Consider the following 8,255-nt stretch of genomic DNA (forward strand, 5'->3'; position numbering starts at 1 on the left):
AAAAATCTCTATCCCTTCCACACACTACTCCTTTCCCCTGCCGAGTGAGTCACGCCTACCCCGAAAGGGAAATGGCTTAATGGTGTAATAATAATAATAACCTAGTCATTTTTTTTAATTGTATGATTTTTGTAGAGAGCGCCGCTGAGATGACGGCAAGATAGCGCGGCCCTGTTTGCTCAAAAACTAATCGAGAAAAACAAACTTTTAATAGTTGTGAAAAATAGCAACAAAAAATAGCATAAAATATCCATTATATGACATTTTGTTTTTAGTTAGCGGCGCCGCTGAGTTGTCTGACCTTAATTTATCCATACTGCGTTCAAACTTTCTGACTGCTTTATTTTAAATTTTGATTTGAAATTGATAAATGTATAATTTTTCTCATACACATGATGATTTGACTTTTTACTTTAAGGCATTTCCTTTAAAACTTATCCTAAACCGGTTCTCTTGATAAAATCATACGAATCCCGGTAACAGAATATTAATTTTGTAAACTTTTGTAGTATCTTTTAGTACTTTTTTAACAAATAATAATGTGCAAACTTAAAACACAAAATCACCAGAGAAGACGGATGAAAACGTTAATTCCGATCTGGGGAATTTAAAAAATAAATTTTGCTAGACACTCATGCCATTATACACCTTTAATCTCGATTTTTTTGAATGATTACAAGAACAAATTATTTGTGTAAATTATTGCACAAGATGACTTCGTTAGAGAATATGTTTCTAAAGATCTTTCTCACAATTGCGAAACAACGCCAATAAGCAGTAGAGTTTGTTTCTGTTCTGAGAAGTTCGGTTCTGAGTAAACTCTATGAATAGGTCAATTAAAATCAATGAACTTACTTCAATTTTTTGGACAATAATTTATTTGGAATTAAACCAAAAATTCACTCTGAAGACTTCATTAATGAAACCGATTTGCATAATTAAAAAACAGTAAAAGATTTTGCAGTTGAATCTACTTTTCCAACCTCCTGATCTCGAAATAAACAATACATTTTTTGAATCAATAAATTTTCTTACATTGTTTCCTTGAGAGAAATGATTTATTTTACCAGATAAAAAAGTAAAAAAAAAAGAAAGAATTTTCTAGATTTATCAAAAGGAGAATATCTCATTTACTTGAATTTTTTGTAGTGGCACTTGAATATTGCTTTTTAATAAATTTACACTAACAAAGACATTAATTTGCTTTGTGCACTCTGTGAAAGATTTCTTATGGAATTAGCAACCGGAGATTCGGTTGAAGATATCTACTAAATTACGATTCCCCTCAAATTATATAAATTGATTAGCATGACGGGCATGCAGTAGACCAATCAGCTTAATTGAAATAATTAAATACGTAATTAATTGAATTTCAGATAATAAACTGGACTTTATTTTTCAAAATAAAATCGATCCTCAAATAGTGGTTGAAAAAGAAAGGCTTCCTTTTTGTATTAAAACATTTACTCTTATTTTTAGTTAACATTTCGGAAAAAAGAGCGGGAATAGTCTGATTGTCAATTGTTGTTTGCATCAACTAAGTAATTTTTTTCTACAGCTTTTGACAAGGAAATACTTTTGTTCACAGTAGATTTTTTTTACCTATATTCAAGAAACAAATACGATTTTTCATATTTATAATCATCAAAAGCTGCCTTTCACTCCATTTGAGATAGAATTGCATTGCTATAATAGATAAACAATTCATTATAATCTGCATCTCTGAATAATTCATGAATTCTTCTTCTAAAATAGTTCCAAGCAATATGCGTTGAATTTATACATACACAAAATGCAGTATACGTTGTTCACTGCGTTCTAAGCCGTAAACACTTTTTCATATAGGTTACAATTATTATGAGACTATTTTTTGATTAAATTTAAATTCGTTAAGGAAAATCTTTAGCTATTTCAAAGTAGTCGAAATAGAACAATTAAAAATTGTAGGCACATGAATTTTAAACATTGTTTAATGCTTTCCTATTTATTTATTATTCTATTTCTATTTATTAAATAAAAATGTGTATTTTTAACCTTAACAAATTGAACTATTTTGAAGAAAATAGTTCAAAATTGAATAATTTCAAATGAAAGTCCTTCAAAATTGTTAAATAGATTTTGCAACGTTTCATTTTGAATCTTTTGAATTTTAATTGATATAAAAAAAAGAGGACAGTTTTGTAAACTTGAGTCAGATTGAAGTGAGCCTCAGCCAATTTCAAAATCAAATTATTTTGAGCTCAAGAACGTCCATATCATCCTGCAGTTATATTCTACAAAAAAATACACTGAATACAAAGACTTTTAGGTTGAAATTGGTTTAGTTTCACCACGTACCTATATTTAATGGAAACTCTTATTCCCATTGTATAAAATGGGCGGTTTTAATGTACAGTGAATTAAATTTTAGAGAAAGGATTTAGCTGCAACAGTCTTAAAAAACTGGAGGTCCAAATCGCACAGGTTGAATGCCCTACCATCCTAGAGTCTCATTCACGCGTTAAAAGCATCTCTACGTTTCGGGAACCGGTTGGATGAAATCCATGGGAAAATGGTTGGGCACTGTGAGATCCTTGAGAAGGAATCTCACGGGCATAAATATTTTCTCAGGCTCTCACACTCCAAAATTAACCCTCTCGTAATCTTTAAAGTGCAACTTTGTCTCTATTTCGGAACTAAAGTGTTAATACTAGAGTAAATTTACTTTCTCATTTTTCTTTAAGGTTCAGGAAATAAGGCACCAAATTGAATCTTTTACGGTCATTAATTTATCTTCTTGATTTTGTACTTCCCTCTTTATTAAGCATTATAATTCCTCATATTCCTAACCTTGGAGTTAACTATCTTTTATCAAAGTAACTAATTAAGTAAAGAATTTAATTGAAGTTCAAAACGCTCATAAATGAAAATATACCATTCTTAGAAATACCTCAAATGAATTTTTGTTGTTAAAATGCCGTAAAAATAATTTTATGTTATTTTAGATGGTAATAACTATATTACAATGCTATAATTATTATTTTAATTTAAAAAACTATTAATTTCATATTCGGTGCCAATTCTAACTCTTCTGATCGCTCGGTTTTCTGATTTTCTGTCACTAAAATGTCAAAATGTTCCAAAAGGTGTGTGGGTGGCTAAAACGCAGTTTTCTTTTGGTATTGCGTGAGATCAACTGCAACCAACTAGTGAAAAAAAATTTGAAAATCGAAAGTTTATAGAAAATTTCAATGTTTTATCCACCCACGCTCTCTATTGTATACATTTAAAAAATTATAATTTTCCTATAAATACTCGGTTCTCGGATTTTATTTCATAAATTATTACTGTTATTTGATTGTGGCGACTCTAAATTTGAATCAGTTTAATTGCACTGACCTCCAGTGGAACTACTTACTGGTTGCAATCAGTGATCCATTTCTAGCTATTTGAATCAGTGAGATTGCATTGCGAATCAGTGAAAACTCGTACTGATTATATTCAGTGATTCATTTCTCACTGATTCAAATTTGGAATGAACCAAAAAAAGTGTTATGCCAGTATCCCTACCGACTACTATTTATAAAATTTATAAAATGAAACAAATGTGTTGAAATTAAAAGAATTATGATTTTCCTCTAAATGCTAGTCGTTTCTCAGATTTTATTTCACAAGTGACTTGTATTTTTTGTCAGGCAGTGCAACAAACAAAAAGTTGCATCTCAATATTCTTATGGATAGACTGCCATTTCAATAAGTTTTTAAATTTAAAAAAATGTGTTGTCCCAAACGCTCGGCTCTCGGATTTTATTTCACAGATTACTTGTGTTTCATTTCTGACAACAGCAGAAAAGGTTCATCTCAATATCCGTACCGGAAGACTACGATTGATCCCAGATAAAATGAAGTCTTCCGCGATAGGGATATTGGGATGAAGGATTTTTTGCTGTCGTTTAACATCACATGTTAGTACTTTGAAATAAAATACTGAACCGAGCGTTTAGATCAAATTTTAATTTTTAAGTTATTTTTTAAAATTACAATTTTCAGACAAGGTTATTGAGATTAAACTTTTTTTGCTGATCGCCATCAAATCCAAGTAATTTGCGAAATAAAATCCGGAAACGGAGTATTCGTAGGTAAATAATAACTGTTCAAATGTGTAAATACAATTAAAATTGAATTAATTTATTTTTAATGGACAATGCTCCGTTAGGGATATTCGAATGAAACTTTTTTTGCTGTTGTCCGGTATCAAACACAAGTAATTTGTGAAATAAAATTCGAAGACCGAGTGTTAACGAGAAAATTATAATTAAAAACAAAAAATTATACATTTAAGGTAAATGTGCCAGTCTTTGTCAATGCATGGGTTGTCGGCATATGGGCAGTATTTTACATATGGCAAGCTGTTGTGTTCTTCGTTTTCAGCAAAAATATTTTTTCCTAAACGCTATTCCCGATCACTCACACATAGAGTTCTAAAGAATTTATGTAACCGAGAATATGCCAGAGAGCACGGGATTAATATGACCGAGAATTTCTTTGATGAATGTGTTCTTCGGAAATTTATGAGAATTTAAAAATATTATTTTGTTCGTGACGTTTGAAAAGCTAATCGTGTAGTTTGTACAATTATTTTTAGCTATTCTATGCGACTGAATTCTAGAATTTGAAATTTAAAAATATTCTTGAACATTTGATGCTGAGTTTTAGGAATGTTATGGTTTTAAAAGATTTCTTATAAACATAAGAAATCTTCAAAATCTTTAGATTAGAAACATAAGACTATTTTAACTTGTTATAAAATAAACTACTTAAAATACAATAAAACCGAATTTTTCAAAACCTAAAATTGCCATATTAGCTTATTGAATATGAATATAAATATAAATATTACTTAAATTCTTAAAAAGCCATTACTTAATATTCTGTGAATATAAAATACAAATATAATAAAATAATTCATACATATGTATTCAAAGGCCTGATAATACTTATCTGACATTTTTGCATTACTTAATTTTTATTTTTTAATTTAATATGTCGGCTATAAAGAAATTTTGATATTGAATTTCGATAAGCCTTAACTTTTTTCGTAGCTTTATTTCTCGAAGCTTTCATTATTGCAATTCATAGTTTTTGGAAATAAATCTACAATATTATAAGGTTTAAAGATAAAGAAAATATTGGCGAAGGTAAAATTCTTTTAAATTCTCTGTAAATTCTCAAATTGTCTTAAACTGACGGTCACAGTTACGAGAACGTGACCGGATTTTAGATATCCGAGAAATTTAGAACTCTGCTCACACATCCAAATGCCGATAACTGAAGCAGCCAGATTTCTGACTTGCTGATAACCCATGCATTCTCGTATTTATAACTTCGAACTTCTTATAATATTCATTCTAATAGGATATGTTACAAGTAATAAATAATTTACCTTTCTAAAGGTACGATTTATTCGATAAAACCCATTTTTTAAGCTTTAAATATATGTTTAATATAGTTTTTTAAGCATTTGAAATCTGAAATTCGTCTTAAGCTTCCGATAACTGGCACACTCACCTTAAGGGTGTGTGTGGAGAAAACGTAGTTGTAACAGCATGATTACCGTCTAAATTAATTTATTAGGGGAAAGGGGCCTTCTTTCATATTTTCCAGCAATTTTCGATCTTAAGTAACTTCAGAAGTAAAAACGATTGCTAACATTATAGTTTGTTATTTGTTTAAAAAAATCCATGTACATACAAGTTTAAAAAATGTGCAAAAGGAAATACATTTTGATGTTGAAAAAAATGTAAAATGTTAATCATTCATGTATACCTGGAAGCCGCATTACGTATGCAAGATACATAACAAAAAGTAAAGAAACGTTAAATGAAGCGAATTATGAAATGAGTATTACAAAAAGTAAAATGAAGTATAGTCATTTATAAAAACTTGTAAAATCACAAATGTTATTTACCTTTGAACAAGAATTAAATGATATAAAGCGAAGAAGTAACGATATGCTACCTACTTTAAATAAAGTTCTACTTTTACCTACTTTTAGAGTTTAGAGGAAAGTTAGAATTAATTAATTGTGACGTTATAATCGAGTTATATTACCATTCAAAACCGTATTTAAAATTACGTTTGCGACAATTGAATAACAATAACATTAATTTGAGCAATTTAGAAACAAATGTATACTGTGTATTTGCATTTATAAATGTTGCAGCCTTTAATTACACAATGTAAAACTAGTTTTTGACACTCACTTTGAACTACTTTCTAAAACTGTCTTAATAAGTGATCATTTGAGCAGATGTCCCGAGCCTCGTGACGTTTTTGTAAGAAAATCATTTTTTCACTGAATCAAATGGAGTAGTTTTGAAAGGCCATAATTTATGACAATTTTTCAGTCAACCATAAATTTCAGTACTTTTCCAACCTCCTTGAAAGTTTTATAGTTTGTTAACGGAGAGATAAATGGACATTAAGACTTAATGAGACCTTAATTTGAATCTTTTTTGCCGTCTTCTTAGATTATTAATGAGATTCTTTTCTTCTGACGCCTATTTACGGCATTTCGACTCTACTTTCATTCTTAATCAGAGGAGTAGGTACAGCTTCAACATGAACCGGAAGTATCCATATGGAAAATTATGAATTGTTTTGTATTATTTCGAAACGTGCAACTGCATATAACTTTCTTTACATATTTTATAAAATTGTGGCAGAAATTTTACAGCCCCGGTATTAAAATTTAATATCCAGGTATTGAAACTCAAAAATGTAAAATGTATTAAGGTATTAAGCTTCAGCATCTGGATATTAAATTTTAGTGTCTAAATGAGATTTGAAAGGAAGAGCCGTTGGGATAACATTTAGAGGTTTTCGTACTGTCATAGAAATATTAAATAAAAGAAGAGTTGTGAAAATTTCTTTATGGTATACTTAAAAGTTATCGACTTTCTAAGCTTAATTGGGCACGTTTTGGTTTAAATGACTATAATTTAAAATATATTACACTTTTTTACAATAAGAATTATAATGCGAAATAGTTTTAAACTCTATCAAAATAATTTTAAGCTTTCAACAAATGCCTCTGTCCCAGCTTTACACGAAATTGGCGAAATCTTTCCCCAATCAATTTTCGATGTGTAAATATTACACCTTGATATTTATAAATAGCCGTCCATATAGTTTTATAGTATTATAGCATCCAGTTTCTCCGTGTATATATACAAACATCGCAATCTTTTGTTATATGTCTACTACTGGCTGTTTAGTTCGTTCTTATACAAAAATAGGAAACTCTGTTTTGATTTATGATAAGTCAAACAGGCTGGAAAACAGAAGAGGATGACTGATAACGGAGAGAAGCCTATGTATATGAAGAGATAATGAAATTTGGACTTGCAATTTATAGTACGTCGCTTAAATTTTGAAGTTTCAGAACTGTTTGAAACTCTGTTGAGATCTAACTAAGGTGAGTGGGGAACCGCAATCGAGCTTCCCTTCTCTATTCTGTAGGAACCTGGAAAGGGCTCTGTGGATCCTATATATCCTGGAAGCAGCTTACATTGGAATTAGAACTAGAATGTTTAGTGCAATTAATTGCAAAATTTGATTCAAATCTTAATTTGAATTTGCTCAAATTATTGTAAAGTGTTCGCTTAAGCTTTGGTAGGATTCCGATTATAGGAGAGAGTAGGGTAAGTTGGCGCACACTTATTTACAAAAAACTATAATAGGCTCACGGAAATATTTCTATCTACTGAGTTCTTGCATATAATGACTGACTTTTGGCATCTTTTGATTAATTTTAGAGAAATATAATTCATTCGATGAATAACTCACATTTTACATTAACCTGAGTAAGCCAACATTTTAATAATATTTTCATATTCAGGCTCATGATTAGGAAAAAGATTATCGTAAATAAATGAGACTTTTATGCGAAAAGCGTTTGATTAATGAGCAATCCGCGGTTTCAAGTGATTTGGCGCTGACGCTAAATCGCGACCGCTTTTGTACAAAACAATATGGGAAAATTCAGTGCAAATTGACTAAAAATTAAAGTAAGTTCTTACAAGTGAGCTATGTAATTTAAGTTATGTAATTTAATTAATTAATAATATATTGCAATATCAGACGATAATAGTGGTAACTTATAATAGAAAGGTAACTTACAGTCTGTCAAGTTAAAGCGTGGGTAACTTTTTTGGTAAAATATTTTATTTAAACGCATGTTTCTACATGGAATTACATTTGTCAAGGTGTCGAGC

General features: G+C 29.8%; 1 protein-coding gene across 2 annotated transcripts in view; it reads left to right on the forward strand.

The window, feature by feature from the left end:
- The window catches only part of LOC117167572 (beta-arrestin-1), an 84,571-nt gene that overhangs the window by 15,031 nt on the left and 61,285 nt on the right, over positions 1-8,255 (forward strand). The window contains exon 1 of one of the 2 annotated variants that reach the window (XM_033352611.1): positions 7,595-7,682. The exons of the other annotated variant lie outside the window; for it this stretch is intronic. The gene's annotated coding sequence lies outside the window, so the exon portion shown is untranslated. Of the gene's footprint in view, positions 1-7,594; positions 7,683-8,255 lie in introns of those variants that run through there. 2 annotated transcript variants of the gene reach the window in all.

The sequence above is a fragment of the Belonocnema kinseyi genome, chromosome 2, assembly GCF_010883055.1.
Source record: "Belonocnema kinseyi isolate 2016_QV_RU_SX_M_011 chromosome 2, B_treatae_v1, whole genome shotgun sequence".
In the NCBI taxonomy this organism is placed as follows: Eukaryota; Metazoa; Arthropoda; class Insecta; order Hymenoptera; family Cynipidae; genus Belonocnema; species Belonocnema kinseyi.